General features: G+C 35.8%; 1 long non-coding RNA gene, 1 other non-coding gene and 1 pseudogene across 2 annotated transcripts in view; 2 read left to right on the top strand and 1 right to left on the bottom strand.

The window, feature by feature from the left end:
- LOC105482835 (uncharacterized) overlaps positions 1-24,562 on the top strand; it is a 326,837-nt gene that overhangs the window by 20,416 nt on the left and 281,859 nt on the right. The window contains exon 2 of the long non-coding RNA XR_987916.2: positions 16,010-16,218. This is a non-coding gene — a long non-coding RNA (uncharacterized lncRNA). The remainder of the gene's footprint in view (positions 1-16,009; positions 16,219-24,562) is intronic.
- On the bottom strand, positions 7,390-7,595 carry LOC112426900 (small nucleolar RNA U3). The gene has a single exon (XR_003018292.2). It is a non-coding gene; the product is annotated as a small nucleolar RNA U3 (small nucleolar RNA).
- Positions 22,593-22,722, top strand: LOC112426901 (U4 spliceosomal RNA; annotated as a pseudogene).

The following is a 24,562-nucleotide window of genomic DNA, read 5'->3' on the forward strand; positions in this document are numbered from 1 at the left end:
AGCTGCAACTCAGCAGCATTCCTGATTGGCTTGAGATGATTAATCCCCCTAATAGCTGTTCTTGCTATTAGCAGGAGGAAAGCCTTTCTGATGGAAGATAGCATGATCTGGAGGCTCTGCGTTTTCTTTAGAATTGGAAAATAGGCCAACAGAAAACACCCAAGCAGAAGCACAGAGAGAAAAAATAATGGAAAAAACAGGTAAGAGTAATGTGGACCGTGATGAAAATGATGTGTAATTGAATTTCTGGAAGGAGAAGACGAGAGAGTAGAATAGAAACAATATTCAGATTAAAAAGCTAACCATTTTCCAAAACTGATGGAAAACGTGAATCCATAGATTCAAGTAGGATAAATACAATAAAAACAATACCCAGCATTTTATATGTAAGACTGCTGAAAACAAATAGTAGGAAAGTCTTAACAGGAGTCAGGGAAAGACTATATTCCAAAAGAACATCAGTAAAACTTATATCTGACTTCTGAACTGAAACACTGGAAGTCAGAAGGCAATGAAACGGCGTCTTTCACATGCTGATAGAAAATAATTGCCAAGCTGGAATTTTATACCTGGTGAAAATATACTTGAAAAATTAAGGTGAAATAAAGACAATTTCAAACATATGAAAATGGATAAAATTTGTTGCTACCCGTCCTGTACTAAAAATAATAATAATAAGCAATAGCAAAGGGAGCTCTTCAGAGAGAAGCATGTAACTTGAAGAGGGAATGAAAAATACCAGAAAGGGAAAATATCTGGGTAAATACAAATGAACATTGATTGTATAGAACAATAAAAGTAATGTCTTTTGGAGTCTTAAATTGATATATAACCAAAATGCATGACAAAAATAATGCAAAAAGTAAAAAAAGGATTAAATAGGAGTAAGGTGTTATAAGGTTCTAGCAGTATTGGAAGGTGATATAAGTAATAATTTATACTAGAATGTGATAATTCAAGAATATATGATGTAATCTAAGTAATCTATATTCCTATACCATGAAATACAATGAAAATGATAGTATAACAAATTAACATAGGAAAATATTTTAAAATGTACTAGATTAATCCAAAAAAGAAAGGAAAATAAAAAAAATATGAAACAGAATATAAAATGTAAAACAGATTGTAAAGTCATAGTTATAAACCCACTATATCCACAATTGTATTACAAGTAAATGAACTAAATATTCCATATAAAAGACTGACATTTAAGACTGGATAAGAATACAAACCCCAACTATATACTGCTTACAAAGAACAAAGGATCCAAATACATAAAGATACAGAAAGGTTAAATGTAAGAGAGGTTGCGAAAAGGTATACTTAAAAAAACACTGACCAAAAGAAAGGTATTACAGCTTTATTCATATCCATGTAGGTTTTTAAGGGGAGAAGCATTATCAGAGATAAGAGGGCTATTTTGTAATTGTAAATTGTAATTGTACAATCCATCAGGAAAGAGACTATTGTAATAATCCATGCCAGAGATGACAGTGCCTTGGACTAGAAAGGTAAGTGTGGATGTTAAGGTGACATGGTGAAATTCTGGGTATATATTGTAGGTAGGTGCCAACAGTACTTGCTTTTGGATTTGGTATGGAATATGAAATAAAAGATAGGTGTTAATAGTAATTCCAAAGTTTTTGTCCTGAGGGACTAGATGAATAACAGTACCATTTACTGAAATAGGGAGTTAAAAATGCATCAAGATTATTGCAAAAAGGAAGTAGAACTTGTGTAAATCTCAAATTATTTTCAATTTTTCTTTTAATTGTAGGTTGAACATCAGTGTGGTCTGTGACTGGTGTTAAGATAATATTTGATGATGCTAATACTGTGAGCGAAGAATAACACTAGAGAAAATCCATATTATCTCACCCATAGGAGAATTTGCCCTTTGGTCATGAATTTAGGTTGAGATGTGGGTTTAGGAGAGAAAAAGTTCTCTTTTGGCTATGTGGAATGGGATGGAAGAAATAGCAGTAATTCAGTTTTGAACATATAGACTGGTGCTGTGGAGAAGAGATCTGGATATACAAATTCCCAATTTAGTTTGACTCCTTACTTTTACAGATGAAGATCTTGAAGCTCTGAAACTTGCTTACAGTCACACAGCAAATAAATGCCTCAGGTGGAACTAAAATCCAGGTCTTTTGGGGGCTTAGCATAGGGTCACAGATAATACCATCTACTGCTTCTAAACTTGCTTTGTTGAACTCCAGAAAATATCTCATATAGAATAACAATAATTTAAAAAATGTGTTGTGTGTGTAGTATTTTACAGATATTGTGCTAAATGCTTAAGATACCTTTTCTCTAAAGTCTTTTTGTTGTTGTTGAGATGGAGTCTTGCTCTGTTGTCCAGGCTGGAGTGCAATGGCACAATATGGCTCACTGCAACAACCTCTGCCTTCCGGGTTCAAGCGATTCTCCTGCCTCAGCCTCTGGAGTAACTGGGATTACAGGTGCACTAACCCACCTGGCTAATTTTGTATTTTTAGTAGAGATGAGGTTTCACCATGTTGACCAGGCTGGTCTCAAACTTCTGACCTCAAGTGATCCATCCGCCTCGCCCTCCCAAAGTGCTGGGATTACAGGCATGAGCCACCGTGCCTGGTCCCTTTTCTCTAAAATCTTTATAGCGCAACAAGGTAGATACTATCATCCTCATTTTTACCGATAAGAAACGAGCTTTTGAGGTTAAGCAACTCTCCCGAGGTCAAATCATTGGTGAATCTAGTCAGATAACCAGGATGTTTAACTCCTGCAACCACTATGCAATACATTTACCTGTGTCATAGAAAATTAACACTCAATTGTGCTATGTCTCATTCACTTTCTTTGATTTTTTGTGGGTTTATGATCAGTTCACAGCTTATACTATTTGATTTTTTTGCCTTTCAATTTTTCCTTTCGAGTTTGAATTTGACTGAGGAACCGTTTCCGTTGAGTTAAATTTAGGGAAATGACTGATACTTAATGTAAGGCTCTTTTTCCAGGGCGCATGATAAATCCTTCCTCAGGACACAGTGTTGGCTTCTTCAATTTCAGCAGCTGTAATTGCTGTCTTTGGGAACAAAGGAATAATTGGAGATCATTTGTAATAAAAGCCTTCTCTCTTTTTCTAAGAGCATTCATATTTTTGTTGACCTCTTTGAAAATTACAGAGAAAATAAAATAAATCCAGCAAACCCTCCCAAACAAAACAAAACAAAACAAAACATACGACTTACAGAACTCAACACCTCATCCAAATCCTCCAACCTGAACTAAAACATCCTCAGAAGAAGCAGCCCTTTTTTTTTTTTTTTTTTTTTTTTGTCTTTAATCTAAGGGCAGTGTAAAAGCCTCGGTAGTCTCTAGGACTACTTTAATCAATTTAATGGAGTTTGTTGACTTCAGGCTTTGGGCTAGTACAAAGAGACACTCAGATGTAAGCCAGTGAGAGAATGCTTTCACAGGGCATTGGACTGAAAACAGCAGTATGCAATAAGAGGAGCGGTCCAAGAGGAGTCAATGATGTGGTCGATTCTGGGTGGATTGATACAGTCTGAGAATGTGTTATGTTACTAAAGGTGTAGTGGCGAAAGCCAGCTGGCCCCTCAATCTAGCGTAATTTCCTTTACAAGGGACTTGTGAGAAAAAAAGTGCACAGTGATGGACCTTTGTTAGTTCAAAGGTTTTTACCTCTTTATTGTGAAGCCCCATTGTGAATTCACAGGGCTTAAAATATGTATTAATGTCCCTTTCATTTTATCATTCTAAAAGAAATCAAAGACAGAGAACTTTTTTCTTCCCAATGAGCTTGTCTTTTTGAAATCACAGAGTGTTTGTGCATATGGTCTCCTAATGTCTCAGTTGAATCTGGGATTTCAGTGGGAGTTAGTGAGACATTGTTATTCCTTAAAGACTTTCAAGAAACTTTTGCAAAAAGACAGACTTGCTTTCTCTTCTTTTTCAATAATTACATTTTAGTTTATTGTACAATGAAAGAGAGCAAACTACAAGTACATTTTTTTTAAAGATCTGAGAGTGTGAACCTTCCACCTCCTTTTCAACTAAAGTTGACGAATTTGTCCTGCTATAATCTCAACCCTTGAGTATTTCTATCCACAACTTTTGCTTCAGCAAAACTTCTGACTAAATCAAACAGGTTTTCAGCATAGACATGGTATGCTGTATAGTGTGATGCTAGTGAAAAAATAAAGATTTTGGCTGTATGACTAAAATAATACTCTCATGAGCATTACTAATTGCCATTTACTGTTATCGGCCTGAGGAATTTTTCCTGAAGGCATATATTTTATATTGTGAATTGCTTGCTCGCTGGAGTCTCTATGTACTATATTTTTCATCTGACATACAATCCATACTTAAAAATCTATCTTTTATCCATTCAGTACAGTTTAAAGTTTAATTTCAGTGTTTGACAGTTTATAAAAAGAAGAAATGCTCATTTTTTAAAACTGGAAAAACAGAATAACCTCTAGTAGTACAAAAACATTGGTGACACTACCCTACTTCCCAAAGAAATATTTTGTTCATGATTTTCTGAAATGTGAATCAAAACTCTCATGACAGGTGAATGAAGAGAGAAGAATTAAGATATAGGTACAAACAAAAGCAGCATTAATAATTCAGGTAAATAAAATTTGCATACAAAAGAATATCATCAAGGTGATGGAGAATACTTCTGAAAGTACAGGACATTTAGGCAATAGGAAAATGAGTTGAGAGTTGAATGTTTTATATTTCACAAAAGGCTTTATATAATTTAAAATTTTTTCCTGATTCCATTGTTCAAGCAAACATTATTTACCATTATCTCTAACCTTTCCTTGGTTAGATAAATTGGAATTTTTTCTATATGTTGCGATGTTTTATTATTATAATTTTTTTTGAGATGGAGTCTCACTCTGTCACCCAGGCTAGAGTGCAATGGCATGATTTAGGCTCACTGCAACCTCTGCCTCCTGGGTTCAAGCGATTCTTCTGCATCAGCCTCCCGAGTAGCTGGTACTACAATTGCACACCACCACGCCTGGCTAATTTTTGTATTTTTAGTAGAGATGAGGTTTCACCATATTGGCCAGGCTGGTCTCGAACTCCTGACCTCATGATCTGCCTGCCTTGGACTCCCAGAGTGCTGGGATTGCAGGTGTGAACCACCACTCCTGGCCTCCTATAAGTTGCAACTTTAAGGGACAAACCACACGTAAACTATAAACTGTTCTTCAGCATTTTTGCAATTTATATGTATTAATCTGAATTGGCTGAAAGCTGTTACTTTCTTACTTGAGTCATTTTTTCCATGTCACATCTCATTAGTAGTGTCCCTCAGTGGGCCTTTCCATGTAGAATGAACGCTTCAGTTTTTAAGGCACAATGTAAAACCGTATTCACTCAAGTTATCTTAAGATGTGTTAAGAGAGCAGCTTGCATTGGTAAGAATCAAAAGATGCATTGACAAGATACGTTTTCTTTTCAATGCGAAGCCATAAGGGTTTGTTGTTTTTAAGGAGGAACTTATGATAAGCTAAAAGAGTTATTACCTGCGTTAGAATGACAGCTGGCTTGTCTAACTTGCTTCATTTATTCAACAAATATTTAATGAGAGCATATTTAATGAGGATCTGAGGATAGGAAAATAAAAGAAGTAGTATAAAAATGTTCATAATCAGAGGAGAGGTACCAAGTGAAATAATGAGACTTCGGTAAAAAAGGGGGCAAAAATGTTTCAGAAAGAAAGAATGATCACTTAAAGCCAGGAGTCTTAGACAAGCCTGGGCAACAAGGCAAGACCCTGTCTCTAAAACAAAATAAAAATATTAGCCTGGCGCAGTGGTGTGCACCTGTAGACTCAGCTACTTTGGGAGGTTGTGGTGGGAGGATTGCTTGAGCCCAGAAATTTGAGGCTACAATGAGCTATGATTGAGCCACTGAACTCCAGTCTGGGTGACAGAGCAAGATCCTGTCTCAAAAATAAAAAGAAAAGAAAAAAAGACAGAGGAAACAACATATGCTTGGCGTGATAAAACTGGGAGCTGCAAGTATTTGGAGTGGTAGTTTGTGTATTGCGGTGAGGGGGGGAGAAAAAGTGGAGACAGTGGTAGATGAGACAGGCAGAGGCCACAACTGTGTGATATGCCAAGTAATTTAGACCTTATTCTGAAGAAGACAAATAGCTATTGAAGGGTTTTAAGTAGGAGAATGATCTGATCAAACTGGGGAATATTGACAGACCACTCTGGAAATTGTGTGGAATTTAGATTCAAGAGACACTAGATGCAGAGAGTTAGTAACAAGGATTAGAGTGAGCTGGGAGAAGTATAAATACTGTGTGTGTTCAGGCAGAGTAGATGGTACGTTGGATATAGATTTGTGAGGTACTTAGGAGATAGAATTGACAGCATTTGGTTTGGTGATTAGAGGTAAGTAGTGAGAGAAAAGGTGGAGTCTTCTATGACTTCCAGGTTTCTGACTCAAGAGACCTGATGAAGGGTGGTCAGACTAGGAAATAGAAGAACTGAAACGTGTTTAATGGTGGTGCCAGTCACGGTTGAGATAATCAGATTGGAAGCTTAGTTCTGGACTTGTTGAGTTTTAATTTTATGTGTCTAACTATCAGGAGATAATTTTAGGTAAGGGATACAGATTTGGGAATATTTCATTTCTAATGGTAGCTAATGCTTCAGATAAAAATACACTACTTAAAAAGTGTCCTTTTAATATTTTGTTTTTAAATGGGAAAATACATGCATATGGTAAAAAAATTAGATGGATGCAATAAAACACAAGTCTTTCTCCCATCCCAAGTCCACAATTCCTTTCTCCAGATTTAGGTATTGTTAACAGTTTTCAGAAATGTACTTGACATTTTCTTTCCAAGTACAAGCATATATATTTGTGTGTATATGTAGGTGGAAATGTCTTACATACATACATGTTTTAAATAGAAATGTTAGTCTGTTATATTTATCCTTCTGTACCTTATTTTTTTCACTTTTCAGCATACCCTGAAGATTATGTCATATGGACACATATAGATCTACTTCATTCTTTGTAATGGTTTTGTAGTATTGCATTTCACACAGGGACCTAGTTTTCTTAAACCAGATTTTTTTTTTTTTTACTGATTTTTTAAATATAGTTTTCATGCTAAACAATGCTTCAGTGAACATCTTTGCACATGTAGCTTGGGTTGGAGTATTTCCCTTTTTTATTATTGGTGCTGAGCTAGAAACTAATCTGAGAGAAGGCACATTGTATTAAAAAACCTGAAAAACTACTCCTCACTCTGATTGGAATCAGACTTGTGTGCCTTACTCTCTATTTACTGTAGGGATGCTAAGGTGATGAGGTGACTCTTTTTTTAAAAAAATGGGAACCACTCAAACTGTGTCCTCTCTTACTCTCCCAGAGAAGAACGATCATCAACGGCCAGTGGCAGTCGCAGCGAAGCAACACCAAGATCCGGGCTCATGCTCAGGAGAGAACGCTGCGCCTCCTGCTCATGGTTTTCGGTGCTCTGCACGTTCACAGAAACTTCTCTGGTAGTGCACTGTAGGAATGATCCCTGAAAGTATAGTCTTGATGAAGTGACTCTTAATCGGGATTCTCCCCATGTCAGTATGTGCAGGTCTTCTCTTCTGGGCTAGTAGGTTTCCCCCATAGAAACATTTCAGACATTCTACCTGGGAATGGGAGGCTGTTGCTAGACTTTGGGTTGCTCAACAGGATAAGGGCACTGTGGGCCTTATTCTTGTAGACGAGCGGAATGCCTGTACTTCGTTGCTTCACTGATGTCTTCAGCGATGCCAGCGTCCCTGAATCTGGGACCTCTTCGATTCAACATCATCAAGAAAATCTCTTATCTAGGGTTGAGGGAGCAGTTGCATGGCTCCGTGGAATGTGGGAGAAATTCTGGGATTTGAACTGCTCTTTATATCACTGCCTTTCAAATTTTAAGGGGTTTACAGAGCACTTGGGAATCTTGTTAAAGTGTAGGCCTGATTGGGTAGGGACGGAATCAGGGATGGGACCTGAAATTCTGCATTTCTAACACACTTTGAAGAGTGCCTATGCTGCTGGCCCACAGGCTTTGGCTAACAAAGTTTTGGCTAAACTATCAACCCAACTTCTCTTGAATTCTGACGCTTTCCTAGGGTTCTGGGGACATGAATAAAGTCACATTTTCTTGATTTTTCCCTCTGCAGTCTCAGGCTGTAGGGTTTTCAGTTGTGTGAAATGAGTTATAATTTGTTCGTATTAAAGTGAGATAGAAAGATATCCCTCTCCTGTTTTTGTCTCGTTTCCTGTTCTCTTTGTCCTTGTGGATTCATAGCTTCTGATTCCTCTTTTGTTATTTTAATAGAGTAAAAGAGGAAACAGAGATAAATACGTGAGTTCAAGTTGCCAAATTTTCTTATTTTAGATAATTGCAGGCATCCGAAAAGCATTTTTTATGACTGTAAAATTCTATAGAAGTATTCATTAAGAGATTACTTGTTGAGCAAACTAGGAGGTAATGGTAAAAAGTCCCTTTCCATTCTTGTATCAGGCATATAACTTGTATTCATCAGGTGAATAGTCGGGTTACTACAAAACCTTGAAGAATAGGCAAAGGGTGAAAATGCATGCAAAGTATTAATATGGTGAATTTGGGTAATTGGGGATTCAGTCATAGCCAGTTTACTGTTGCAGACCTATGGAATTTCTTCATGTTGAATGTTGGAATAATACAACTCTAGTTCTGACTGAATTTGGAACTAGAAGTTTGGCCATGACTAGATGGTAGCAGAGAAGCAACCATAAGATATGAGATGTAAAATAGTCTGCATCTATCAATCCTCTATCTACATACCTACCTACTGATCGTCTATTATTCACATATATATATGCATACATATCACCTCCAGATGTAGAACCACATATTCTAAAATTTATGCACTTGCAAGCAAATACAAATTATATTCTTATTTTTCTTTTCTTTTTTTTTTTTTTTACGAAAAACATAGCTATTAAATACACTGTTCTACATTAATTTTTCCATAGCAGTATTTGGAATGTTTCCTCATTTTTTAAAATTATGCAGTATTCCACTATATAAATGGACCATAGTTAACTCACCTCCTGTTGGATAGCTATGTCTGCATTGTCTCCAATATTTTGCTCTTAGAAATATTGCTGAAATCAATATAATTTCACATACATGCTGATAGATCTTTAAGGTAAATTTTCTGGTTTGGAATTTCAAGGTCGGGGGATATGTATTTATAGATATTGCCAATTACCAATTGTTCTTTATAAGGGCTAGACACAGTTAAACCTCTGCTTGCAATGTTTGAGAGTACCTGTTACCCCATAGAGAATACATGAACAGTTCTAGATTTTTGCCAATATGATAGGTATTCTTTAAAAAGGCATTTTTTTGTTTGTATAAATGAGATAGAACATCTTGTCATATATTTAAGAGCTACTTGTATATTTTTTTTCCGGAATTAACTATTCATTTTTTTTCCAGTTTTTCCACTGGATTTTCTTTTCATAGATTTCTTGGAACTTAAAAAAATCATTTAAAATTAAATGTTTTTAAAATTACACTTGTAATTTTCTCTTTTTTTAAAAAAAATCTAATTTTAGGTTCAAGAGTACATGTGCAGGTTTGTTACATAAGTAAATGGCATATCATGGAGTTTCAGTGTACGTATTATTTCATTTCCAAGTGATAGGTATAATACCCAGTAGGTAGTTTTTTGATCCCCTCCCTTTTCCCACCCTCTACATTCCAGTCGGCCCCAGTGTGTGTTGTTCCCTTTGTTATGTCCATGTGTTGTTGTGTAGTTCCCACTTACAAGTGAGAAATGTGGGATTTGGGTTTCTGTTCCTACATTAGTTTGCTTAGGATGATGACGTCCAGCTCCATCCATGTTGGTGCGAAAGACATGATCTCATTCTTTTTTATGGCTGTGTAGTATTCCATGGTGTATATGTAGCACATTTTCTTTATCCAGTCTATCATTAATGGGCATTTAGCTTGATTCCACATCTTTCCTATTGTGAATAGTGCTCCAAGAAACATAGACATGCCTGTGTCTTTATGGTAGAATGATTTATACTTCTTTGGGTTTATACCCAATAATGGGATTCCTGGGTTAAATGGTAATTCTGTTTTAAGCTCTTTGAGGAATCACCACACTGCTTTCCACAATGGCTGAACTAATTTACATTCCCACTAGCAGTGTATAAGCATCCCTTTCTCTCCGTAACCTCACCAGCATCTGTTATTTTTTAACTTTTTAATAATAGCCATTCTGACTGGTGTGAGATAGTATTTTACTGTGGTTTTGATTTGCATTTGTCTAATGATTAGTGTTGAGTGGAAATCTTTATATATTAGGGAGATACGGCAGACACACCCTGATCCCCATTGAGTAATGCTCTTGTGTAAACCCCTCTCCTCCAATGAGGGCAGAATCTGTGACTTCTAATTAGGAGAATATGGCAGACGTGAGGGGATTTTTGTAGTTGTAATAAAAGTTCCTAACCAGCTGACTTAAAGTTAATCAAAAGGGAGATTACCCTGGGTGGGTCCGACCTAACCAGGTGGGCTCTATGAAAAAGGGTCTAGAGGTCAGAGACCGGAAGTAGCAGAGGCTTGTTCTCTTGGTTGCTAGTGTTGAGGCTAACTGCCAGGACTTCTGCCAGTCACAGGAGGGAATTTGGAAGCGGATCTTTCCCTAGTCAAATCTTCAGGTGAGAACACAGCTTTTACATTTTGAGTCACAAGTAAAAAGACTTCCCTCATTCTAAGAATCTAAAATATTTTCCTGTGCTTTCTTCTAGAAATTGTGGGGTTTTACTTTTGTATATTTTCTGACCTTTGATCCATTTGGAATTTAATCTGACTGAAAGTGTAGGGTGTGATTAAATGTTTGCTTTTTTCCAGATGGACGTCCAGATACCTCAACACCCCTTATTTTGTAGTCCAACTTGTCCCTCTTGGTTTTGAGAAGCTACTGTTGTCGTATGCTACATTCTCTTATATATTTGGATACTGAGCTTTTAATATTTTGGTAGCATTATTTGATGAAGTGAATTTTTTTAGGAGGAATTCTTTCTTAGAAGTCAGGAATTTTATTTAAATTGTTCATATTTATATCTTCATGGCTTAACCTACTGTTTGGAATATTGTAGATTCTCAATAAAGGCTTGTTGAATGAATGGATGGTGGTGTTTACACAATGCAGAATGTAATTTGGGTAATGCTTTTTCTCAATGTTAACTTTCCATAGTCAGAAGCTAGATCTTTATTTAGGAAATTATGATCCAGGCTAAAGCCCTGTTCCTACCAATAAGTCTGTATATATGTCTTCAATGCTTATCTGTAGATATAATCATAATGTTGGCAGATAGGACCAAAGAGAAATGAAGTATATAGCAACATGTTTATACCCACCCTGCAGTTGATAAAAAGCAAAGTTTACTGCAATCAATTAATAATCATGTGTATTTATTAGGGGAATGGGAAATGGGAGTCATTTCCTGCTCAATCCCCTAGTTTTCATGGGGGGAATTTTTCTCTTGCTCTAATTCTTTCTCCAACCCACAGAGGTACAGTGAATTATCTCACTAGTGCATTTGGAAGAGGAATTGGGCACGAAAAGCCTAGCCACTTTCTCCCACTGTGTGTGTGTGTGTGTGCGTTCAACTACTTACAGGAAGCATACATTCTAATCTGCTTTTCCACGTATGTTTTCTATTAGTAGAAATTAAATGAACTAGGCCAGCCATGGTCACTCACGCCTGTAATCCCAGCACTTTGGGAGGCTGAGGTGGATAAATCACTTGAGGTGAGGAGTTTGAGACCAGCATGACCAACACAGTGAAACCTCATCTCTGCTAAAAAACAAAAATCAAAAAATGAAAAAAAAAAAGAAAAATTATCTGGGCATGGTGGTGGGCACCTGTAGTCCCAGCTATTTAGGAGACTGAGGCAGAAGAGCCACTTGAACTCAGGAGGTGGAGGTTGCAGTGAACCAAGATGGCGCCACTGCACTCCAGCCTGGGCGATAGAGAGACTCTGTCTCAAAAAAAAAAAAAAAGAGAAAGGCCGGGCGCGGTGGCTCAAGCCTGTAATCCCAGCACTTTGGGAGGCCGAGGCGGGTGGATCACGAGGTCAGGAGATCGAGACTATCCTGGCTAACACGGTGAAACCCCGTCTCTACTAAAAATACAAAAAACTAGCCGGGCGTGGTGGCGGGCGCCTGTAGTCTCAGCTACTTGGGAGGCTGAGGCGGGAGAATGGCGTGGACCCGGGAGGCGGAGCTTGCAGTGAGCCGAGATCACGCCACTGCACTCCAGCCTGGGAGACACAGCGAGACTCCGTCTCAAAAAAAAAAAAAAAAAAAAAAGAGAGAGAAATTAAATGAACAGATAGTAATATTTACACGATGTGAAATGTGGTCTTTGGAGAATATTTTTCTCCAAAGCTTGATCACCTTGATGACCAGAAAGGACTGCGTTTCAGCACTTGATGGGGCTGAGTGAATTCACTTACTTCCAGTGATTGTTGGTGCATACTTAAACCGTGTCCTTCAACCTAGAGTGGTCTTTGTTGGTAACACTGCTGATACTTTGATCTCCGTCTCTTGTTTAGCTCTCAGTTGGCTCAGAGCTCAGGCTGAGAAAAGGGTGCTATTTAATGGATTCCCTCAAACCTTATCAGTCTTTAATCTGAATTACTTTAATATATGCTTCCCTTGATCCCCTCCCTAGGTACCATCTGTTGAAATTACTTAATTCGACCAGCTTTGTTTTACCATATTGTGTTTTAGCTGAACTCTGAGTATTTACAATGAAGGCAACTGACTGCTGGTACTGATGATGGTGTGTTTAATATCTCATCTCTACATACTCATTGAAGGCAGCACCTATTATGTATACAAGTTCATTCAGTATTTTCAGAGAATGAGCAGAGCCTGTGAAATTCATTAAACATTACCACAATAAGAAAAAAGGACAAACCACAAGAGAAAAATAATCTGTACATAAGACTTCACTGCAAACTAGACGATTTCAGTGTTTATAAATATTCGTCTGTGGAGAGAAGTACGTGTATTATAATAATTATGCATTAGTGCCTCATTAGTAGAGGGTTACATCCATGCTGTTTCTTTTTCCTCTAGTGTATTTCTGATAAGTTAGCATTTTAAAGTCTTATTTAAAATGTAATAAAAACAGGAGAGTGCGTGTGTGTATATTCAAGAGTAGATTATTTATAATTCCTTCAGCTGTGTGAGGAAACATATTCCATGGGTTCTGAGCCTACAGAAAAGATGTAAAGAATTGCCTTCCTCATCCAGAATCAGAACCTAATTACTTGTAATGTGGACAATCAAATCAAAACTTCCGCTGTATTGACTTTTTTCTCGATGCCATTATATTGCTACTTGCATTTAAGTTCTAGGTCTTTAAATATGTTTTGTAAATGAGACACTTTCCAGACCAGCACTTCTAGAAATGCCTTCATTATGAACTTTGTAGGTACATTCTAATTGCAAAATCCACAGACATTTCTCAGTCCTTTTCTTATGAGATCTTTCTGTTGAATTTGATATAGTCGATCAGTTTCTTTTCTTTTCTTTTTTTTTTTTTTTTTTTTTTTGAGGTCCTGTACACCTTTGGATTCTGGATATTTCACATTAATTGATCTCTGTCAGCCTCTTTGACTACTGTTTCTTTGTTTCTTACATAAGACCTTTTAAATTTTTCTTTGCTTGTCCTTAACATGTTTCCCTGAAATCCATTTATTTCCTTATCTTTGCTCTTTTCACACTTCATACTTCCTAGATGATCTTCATTTTCATGATTTCAGTTATCATCACCTAATGCTGATATGCTATATCTATAAAGATGAGCTATAGTCTATATTTCTAGGTCTATAGACCCTCTGGAATCCATGAATGTCAACTGCTTGTTGGCTACTTCTATTTGGATATCTCATAGGTTCTCAGAACTCAGCAAGAGCAACTGGCATTCATTATCTTCTTTTATAAGCTTTCTCCCACTTCTTTATTCTATTTTAGATGGTGGCATCACCATTGTTCAGTCACCGAAATAAGAAACGTGGAATTCAGCCTTGACAGCCTTCTTTACATCCTCTCCCATGTCAATTTAGGCACCAAGTTCTGCCAAATGCTCTCTCAAAATGCTCTCAACTCTGTTTCTTTCTTTCCATTTATCTTACCACAACCCTATTTAAAGCCTAGAAAGTGAACCTCAGTTGCAATCTATTGCAACTGACTTTTCACAGGTCCTCTTCTGTGTAGTCTTGCCCTCTTCAAAGTCACTCTCCACACTGCTCTAGAACCCATCTCTGTCCAGACATCGTCCTTCTATATAGAAATGTAAAAAGTAACAAAAAATTTTACCATTCCCCAAATCCACTTCTCTGGAGTAACCACTGTTAGCAATACATTTCATAAGTCAAGGTTCTTAATTACAACTAATAGAAAATGCTGGCTGATTTAAATAGGAAAAGAGTATATTAAGAAGATATTGGGTAGCTTTCAGAACCAAGTTGAGGACTGTGCAGCCAGGAGGCAAGTGAGAGGCAATACCCAGCATAATGCTGAGGATATCACTGTCATGGGCACTGTGTGATAGGTGCTGAGGCTTGCCACTGATAGTGCTGAGCTGTAGAAATTGGACGTTGACTTGGCACTGCAATCATTGCTTCCCAGGAATGTGATCCTTCTGCACCTGCCACCACTGTCAAATATACAGATCTTCCTGGTCCCTGCAACTCTGGGATGGGTACTTGGATTGGTGTAGCCTGGATGCAGCAAGGACTTGGAAAGAATGATCTGGGATTTTCAGAGACAAAATGAAGAGGAGTTTTAGAGTAGTGCCTCTGGAACCAAATTTCTTGGGCTACAACTGTGTTCTTCTATTTACTGGTTGTAGCTCTGCGCAGGTTGCTTGATCTCTCTGTCTCAGTTTCCTCATTTGTAAAATAGAAATATAGTTGCAATTACTTCATGGGGTTGGAGGGAAAATTGAGTAAGTTAATCTAGGTAAATTGCTTAGAATGCTTCCTGATGCATATATAAAATGTTAGCTATTATTATTTCACCGTATATAGTGTGACTTGATTCTACTTCCCACTGAGACTTATAAGGGGGAGGAGGACTGTCCAGATTTAGGAAAGAGGTTCATATAGTGAGTAGCCAGAAATAATGACAAGTATCCACTATCATATATATTCTTACAGACTTCTACCCATACATTTGCTATTAAAATATTTATGCTTGTGTGTATTTGTCAATTGTGTGTGTACTCAATTCAAACCTTATTCAAACCACCACAGACAAGAAATGTGGGAATTTCTTGGCTTCTGTAATTAAAACACAGAGAGGATGTGATACAGCTAGGTCTCAAGGACAACTGGAAGCATTGATTTCAGTGCCACTAAGACTGTCTTCCCATCTACCTCTGTTTTCTTTGTCTATTCAGTATATTTCTTTTATATGTGTTTCTTTTACAAGACTGAAAAGTACCACCCCTGGCAAACTTCAGGCCTCATATGTCCCCATTTCAACATCAAAGAGGAAGTGAAATGTCGTCTTTCTGATGCCTAGGAAAAGAATCCTGAGATGGGGCTATGATTAGATTGGCTTGAGTCAATTATTGTGACTGGGAAGGTGGTATCATCAGGAAATATGAAAGCTTTACTGAAATCACATGTTTGAAATTTGGGGAAAGATTTTTCTAGAAGTGGGAAGAGAAAACTTGGCAGTTTTATGTACTTTATATGTAACACTCACAGCAAGCTAAAAATTCCTTTAAACTTAATCTGTTTTTAAAATGGCAATACAAAGCAAAAATAAGAAATGTGCTAGGTACTGAATTTTAAACCCTGGAGATGAGCAATGTGTTAACTTGGGCTGCGGGGTTAAGTTGTGCAGTTTCTTGGAATAAAACTTCTATTATCTTTTAATTGCAGAGTATCCTGAGTTTGCAAGGGAGCTTTAAAAAACTGTTACTATTTGCAACCACTTATCTGTGTGAATCAATTCTCTGCAACCAAAACAAAATACAAAGAAAAAAACCCAGAAAACAAAAACAAAATAACCTCGAACAGAAAACAAAGTTACTGTTACGACTGCAACCTGCCTTTTCTATGTTCAACAAAACTGATTGACTTCATATTAGGTAATTGTTATACAATTTACTTTACAAAAGTAATGTATACTAATAAAATATTGCTTTCAAATGTCTTATTTGCTAGGCTTTCTTGTAGGATTTTTCTTGAAAGACTTCTACTGTGAAAAATTTGAAAAACAATATATTAGAGCAGGGGCTAGCAGAGTTTCTGTAAAGGGCCAGTAGTAAATATTTCAGGTGTTGTGGGCCATGTAGTTTCTGTTGCAAGAACTCAACTTGACTGCTATTGTAGTGTGCAAACAGCTATAGACAATACATAAATGAACTATGGTGACTACTTCCAATAAAACTATTTATAAAGACAGTTGGCAGACTAGATTTGGCCTATGGGCTGGGCTGTTGTTTGCCAACCTCTGTATTTAGAACATTTGCTATAAATTGATAGATCGGACTATCCAAATTTGTTACCTACTTACCTTAAATGAAGGGGGGCAAATGAGCTGCCTTTTCATTCTATATTGACAGTTATTTTCGAGAGGAGTGTTCTAAAAACAGTTCTGATTTTAGTAATGTCACTTTATGGGTGGCTGAGTTGAAATTAAGTATTTGGCCATTTTGGTTTTGAAAACTATAAACTTTAAGTTAGCCCAAATCTGTAGCTTTTAATGTGTTCTTTAACATAAAATATCTGTAACAGTTTGCATGCTCTGTTGGATAATGATTTTTTTTATGGTGGAGATTCCTTGGGAGATTTACTCATTAACTAATGCTTACTTCTGATCTCATTTGCTAGAGTAAGTGTAGAGTTTACACTAGGCATACTAATCTAATCTTCCAAATTTCAATTTCTTTTTCTTTTGCTCACAATAGCTTGGATCATCTGAAAAAGGGCCTGAATAAATGTATCATTTGTTACTAGCTAAAAACTGTCATCATTAACTTGATTAATCAAAATGCTGCTCTTAAAGATGGATTGAAGCACAAAATAGCCAGCCTGGTTCCCCATAATGAAGAGATTAATTTGACACACAAGACAACCAATTTAGTACTACTCAACGATCATGCTTTATTTAGAAAGCCATCAATTAGTATATTTTTTCCTTGATCTACTATTTTGTCTCTATAACAAGAAACGATGATTTCCTCAAAAGTTAATCTGCTTTCTTAAACATAAAAGGATATTTAGCTCAGCACTCTTACACTCCAAAATGTGAAATTCTGTTTTATGAGTAAAGAGGAAATTAATGATGGATTAAAAAGCTTGCAGTGGAATTCTTTATTTTAGGGTATTGCTAATTTTCTTTTTGTAACATGATTGTGAATATGGTAGTAGAAGTCACAGCGAGAGAGACACCCAGGCCTTGTGTTCTTCCTTCTTTTGGATGGAGATTAAAATGGCCTGTATACATACACTGAGATGTAAACACTACACTGGTTTGCAAAGAAGTTAATTAGATTTTACTGCCTTTTAAAATGTGTGTGGTGGTTGGGAGAAGTTTTTGGCAAAGTGAAAAGAACATTAAGTCACAGTATTGGTTTTCTTTATAGGATTGATACTTAGAGCAATGGAAAAGGTATATTCATGAGATTCATGTGGCATATGGACTTTTTAATCATTCCCTATTGGGCAGCATTTCTTACTATGATGGGAAGAAACAGCAGCAAACATTTCTTTACTAACTTAGGCTAATGATGCTTTCTGGACGTCATGTTCACTGTGAATGAGAAGTTGGGTTTGATGTTTAAAGAGTTCTAAGTTGGATTGGATTTCAAATGCAGGAGTTAAGAAAATTTAAAAAAGAGAGCGATGCCGTTTCATTAATAGTTCATGGAAATTTACCATTTGAAAGGCCGATCTGATATGCTTTAGAACTTATTGGGGGTTATTAGATGACATACAATTTATGGATCTGACAGATTCTTAAAATCTGTTTTGTTTTGTTTTTGTTTTTGCGAGGAGGGACCTTGGCAGAATGCTATGTGTGTGAAGTGTATATATGTCTTGAATAAGTGTGAATGGTTGATGTTTCTGCCTAAGTGTATCAGCCTCATGGTGCTGGGAAGCTTTCCAGGATTCTAGGGGATGTCAAATATGGATAGGGAGAGACACTGTGAGTGACAGCCAAAGCTAGATTCTCCTGGTTTTGAATTCATCTGCAGGCTTTGCCTCCATCAATGAAACAGGATAACAATTCAGTAAAAAGTAGTTATTAAACATTCCTTAGGTACCCACTATTGTGGGCCACACCGATGTTTACTGTATGATCGTGTTCCTCTCTTCACAGGGCAGGAGCCCTTGGAGGCTGTTTGGAATTGGGCCCATGATAGAAATGGTCAAAACTTTCCTTGTTGCTGACTTGAAGGATGTAAAGAACAAACATTAAAACATTGCTTAATAGATTTTGGAAACTTGTTTCCTAAGAGGATAATCCTGGCCTGGGAGCCAGGACTATTGTGTTCTAGTCCTGTCCTGACTCCACCAACAAGCAGTGTGTCACCTTGGGCAAGTTTCCCTGCTCTTTTAGAGGTTGGAAAAGTATAGATTTATTGCTCAGATAGAGAGTGGGCAACATGAGAGAACAACATGAGAAGAATACATTAATATTTTAATAGTGTTCAGAGGCATAAGCATGAACAGTTGTAGAAAATACGTACTTGAAGGAAAAATAAGTTTATCATTGAGAATGAATTCCCACAAAGCTGAGAAAAATCTGTTAAGGATTGATGGCTTGACCTTCAACCCATTCATATATTTTCCATTTTTAAAAATAAAAATGTCTCTTCCTCCCCCTTCCTGTGTCCCTTTCTTTTGATTGCAAAAGATATATTTGTTTTGGTAGAAAATTTGGAAAATACAGAAAATTGCTAAGAAGGAAATGAAAACGATGTTAATATCTAGAAAAAAAATTAAAAGGTTTTAATATAACCTTGTAGTTTTCTTGCCTTTGTGTGTGTATGTCCACACGTAATCAGAACCATATTGAATGTAATATTCCAAATGACTGTTTTTATTTAATAATATACTGTGGCCATTTTCTCACGTTAATGATATTCTTCTAAAATATAATTTAAAATAAATGCATAGTATTCCAAAATATGCAACTTGTTTAAAATATTTTTTTCCCATTACAAATAGTTCATTGCCAAAAAATTGGAAAATACAAAAAGATAGAAAGAAGAAAAATAAAATCCATGATAATTCTATTACCAAAAGAAATCAAACTTTTCTTCCAATCTGGTTTTCTAGGCATATTCACCATATTTATAATTTGTATTTTATCTTTTTATTTAACAAGATAGCATACTTATCTTCTTATATGAGTAAAATTTATCTTACATATAACATTTAAATTTATAGTTAGGTTCTTAATTATATAATTAACATTTGTAATTATTTATATGTGATTAGGTATATAATATATGCAATTATTTTTTACAGTTTGTGTACTTAACCGTTATTGTGAGCTATTATGTACTAGACATTTAGCATACATATGAGAACAGAACAGGTATAAATTATAAATGAGAGTATAAATTCTTACATAATCTTTTTGTTTTCTTTACCAATGCATATGTTTATATGTGAACTAATACATTTCAGTGCTGTTATTGTGAGTAGCTACATTGTAATCCATTTGCATCATCATCTACTTCACTAATTTACCATTGGTGCACATTTAGATTGTTAATTTTTTCCTAACAGCGTTGTAATAAATATCTTACTGTCAATTTTTTTCACATTATTTTCCTATGACAATTTCCTAGGGTGTAATATCTTGATTAAAAGACTTACATATTTTAAGACTTTTGATATCTACTGCCAAAACACTATTTATAAAGGTTGTGCCAATTTTAACTCGTAACAGCAATGTGTGAGTGCCATTTTCCCAAACAAAAAATGGCATATCACTGGTATTTTTTTAACTATTCATGTTTTAAATTCCTAATAAGTTTATACTTTTTAAAATGTTTATTGAGGAAAAATTTCTTCATTGGTGAATTATTTTTTAGGTCTTTTGATCAGTTTTTGTAAGGATATTGGTTATTTTTGTCCTGAAGTATATAAACTTTTAGAATACTAGCGTTATTAACTATTTTTCTGCTGCATATAGTTTTCCAGTGTGTAGTTTGATTTTAATTCTATTTATTATATTTTTGACACTCTACTGTCAAATCTTTCAATATTTTCCTTACTATTGCTGTCTTTGGTTTTATGCCAGAAAGACTGTTCCAGTCACCCCTAGATTATATATATTTAAAACTTACATGGTTTTCTTTTAACATTTAAAATTTTAATCTAAGTGAAAATTACTTATTTTGGCAAATAATATAATGTGAGGGTCTACTCTTTATTTCTCCTAAATAGTTAACCAATGATCCAAACACTATTTATTGAATAATTAATCCTTTCCACACTGAAGTGTCACCTTTATATAGGCTTGGATGTATTGCTAGAGTTTCTAGTTAGTACCACTCTCTTTTATTCATTGTACAGTTATTGTTCAATTTGAATATCTGGCAGCACAAATTTCTCCTTTCTTTTTCTTTCTTTTCAGTGTTTTCTTGGATTTACCTTTTTATTCTTTCAGGTGCATTCTTTCTCTTTTCTTTATTGAGATATAATGTCTCTTTTTGCTTATTGTTAACTCAAAAGTTATTTTACAAAAGGCTTAACATTGCCAATCTGATAGCTGTTTTCTCTCTTCACTTATTAATTTTCTAATTTTGGATTACATGTTAGAGATTTTGGCTTTTATGTTTTAAATTTTATAAAAATTTCATTGAGACCTTAATAAATGATCAATTTTTGTAAATGCTTCATTAGTTTTTGAAAAGAATGTATTCTTTTTAGGTATAAACTTCTCTGAGGCAAAACTATTAAATTACATTTTAAAAAATGAAAACATATTATTCAAACTTCTTATTTTTGATATTTATTTTTGTTCCATTTTATCTGTCAGTTTTGGAGAGTGGTCTGATATGGTTTGGCTATATCCCCACCCAAATCTCATCTTGAATTATAGTTCCCACAATCCTCACATGTTGTGGAAGGGACCAGTGGGAGATAATTTAATCATGGGGGCAGTTACCCTCATGTTGTTCTCGTGATAGTGAGTAAGTTCTCATGAGATCTGATGATTTTATAAGGGGCTTTTCCCCCTTTTTGCTTGGTACTTCTTCGTTCTGCTGTCCCGTGAAGAAGGACTGTTTGCTTCCCCTTTCACCATGATTATAAGTTTCTTGAGGCCTCCTGAGCCATAAGTACTGTGAGTCAATTAAACCTCTTTCCTTTATAAATTACCCAGTCCCTGGTATGTCTTCATTAGTAGTGTAAGAATGAACTAATATGTGGTCTGTTAAAACTTCACTCTATAATTGAGAATTTGTCAAATTACCTTTTCACTTTTAATAGTTTTATTACATTCTTATGTATATAATGGTTCATGATAGTTTCATATTCATGGTAATTGGTTATCCTTTCTGATCCATTTTGAATTTCAATTTGATATTGTCAAATATGGCCACACATACTTCTGTTTTAGTGTTTTCCTGGTTTGTCTCTGTTGTTTTAGAATTATTTTTATTTTTAATTAAAAAACTGCAAGTAGTTTTAGAAAGTCAAATATTCTTAAAAGGATTATAAAAAAAAACCTTAGTACCTAGTTTTCCCCTGCTACTACTTCCAATGATACCTACTTTCAATTATTTTAGCTGTTTTATATAGTATTTACCCCCTGATTTCTAAAAAATATGCTTATATGGTTATTGACTCATTATTATCTAAGAAAAAAGAACTCGCTCTTCTCAATATAGTTGTATCATAGCTTTTGATACGTTTTCAGTATTTTCGTCACACATAGCTAACAATACAGCTGATATTTATTGAGTATTTACTATATTACAGGAATATCTTTAAGTGCTTATATTCATTAATTCCTTTATCAGAGTGACTGTTATTATTATTCATTTACCCATTTTATAAATGAGAGAAGTAAGCCTCCAAGTAACTTACATTATGATTATGTAAGAATTTTCACTATTGAGCCAAAGCAAGAACATGATTACGTTTCCTTTCTTATTCAAACTTTTCATTTTTTTGCAGTTTATAATGGTGTCACTTTAAACGTTGCATTATTCACTTCATCACTGATTCTTCCTCCAAAGCAAATATAGAACTCCTCTGAATATTATTTTCCTCATGATCAAAATGTAACACATATCCATCACCCCTCCCCGCAGAGTCTCTTATCCTCCTGCTCTAATGTAGAATGATTGTTCTCCAGGCCTGCACTCCTGTGTTGGATTCTTTATACTCTAAATCTTGTATTTTCACCCTTTTACTCCTGCATTTTGAATGAGCTCATTCTTCAATAGTTTCCTGATAAATGATACAGAAGAGATACATTTTTTAAGATTTTCTAAGCTTTGTGCAGTGGCAGTATTGTAGCCAAAGAGGTTTATCCGAGATGTGATTATTGCTAATTGAAAACTTTTCCTCATGAATGAACTTCCATTCACAATTGCTTCAAAGAGAATAAAATACTTAGGAATCCAACTTACAAGGGATGTAAAGGACCTCTTCAAGGAGAACTACAAACCACTGCTCAGTGAAATAAAAGAGGACACAAACAAATGGAAGAACATACCATGCTCATAGATAGGAAGAATCAATATCGTGAAAATGGCCATACTGCCCAAGGTAATTTATAGATTCAATGCCATCCCCATGAAGCTACCAATGAATTTCTTCACAGAATTGGAAAAAACTGCTTTAAAGTTCATATGGAACCAAAAAAGAGCCCACATTGCCAAGACAATCCTAAGTCAAAAGAACAAAGCTGGAGGCATCACGCTACCTGACTTCAAACTGTACTACAACGCTACAGTAACCAAAACAGCATGGTACTGGTACCAAAACAGAGATATAGACCAATGGAACAGAACAGAGTCCTCAGAAATAATACCACACATCTACAGCCATCTGATCTTTGACAAACCTGAGAAAAACAAGAAATGGGGAAAGGATTCCCTATTTAATAAATGGTGCTGGGAAAATTGGCTAGCCATAAGTAGAAAGCTGAAAGTGGATCCTTTCCTTACTCCTTATACGAAAATTAATTCAAGATGGATTAGAGACTTAAATGTTAGACCTAATACCATAAAAACCCTAGAAGAAAACCTAGGTAATACCATTCAGGACATAGGCATGGGCAAGGACTTCATGTCTAAAACACCAAAAGCAACAGCAACAAAAGCCAAAATTGACAAATGGGATCTCATTAAACTAAAGAGCTTCTGCACAGCAAAAGAAACTACCATCAGAGTGAACAGGCAACCTACAGAATGGGAGAACATTTTTGCAATCTACTCATCTGACAAAGGGCTAATATCCAGAACCTACAAAGAACTCAAACAAATTTACAAGAAAAAAACAACCCCATCAAAAAGTGGGCGAAGGATATGGACAGACATTTCTCAAAAGAAGACATTCATACAGCCAACAGACACATGAAAAAATGCTCATCATCACTGGCCATCAGAGAAATGCAAATCAAAACCACAATGAGATACCATCTCACACTAGTTAGAATGGCAATCATTAAAAAGTCAGGAAACAACAGGTGCTGGAGAGGATGTGGAGAAATAGGAACACTTTTACACTGTTGGTGAGATTGTAAACTAGTTCAACCATTATGGAAAACAGTATGGCGATTCCTCAAGGATCTAGAACTAGAAGTACCGTATGACCCAGCCATCCCATTACTGGGTATATACCCAAAGGATTATAAATCATGCTGCTATAAAAACACATGCACACTTATGTTTATTGCGGCACTATTCACAATAGCAAAGACTGGGAATCAACCCAAATGTCCATCAGTGACAGACTAGATTAAGAAAATGGGCACATATACACCATGGAATACTATGCATCCATAAAAAAAGGATGAGTTTGTGTCCTTTGTAGGGACATGGATGCAGTTAGAAACTATCATTCTCAGCAAACTATCGCAAGAACAGAAAACCAAACACTGCATGTTCTCACTCATAGGTGGGAACTGAACAATGAGATCACTTGGACTCGGGAAGGGGAACATCACACTCCGGGGCCCATTATGGGCAGGGGGGAGGGGGGAGGGATTGCATTGGGAGTTATACCTGATGTAAATGATGAGTTGATGGGTGCTGACGAGTTGATGGGTGCAGCACACCAACATGGCACAAGTATACATATGTAACAAACCTGCACGTTATGCACATGTACCCTAGAACTTAAAGTATAATAATAATAATAATAATAATAAAGATTTTCTGTGGATGTATAGTTACTTTATCTTATCCCCCTTCTGTTTGGACATAGAATTCTAAATTGGAAAGAATTTTCTTGCAG

The sequence above is a fragment of the Macaca nemestrina genome, chromosome 1 (genome assembly GCF_043159975.1).
Source record: "Macaca nemestrina isolate mMacNem1 chromosome 1, mMacNem.hap1, whole genome shotgun sequence".
Classification (NCBI taxonomy): domain Eukaryota; kingdom Metazoa; phylum Chordata; class Mammalia; order Primates; family Cercopithecidae; genus Macaca; species Macaca nemestrina.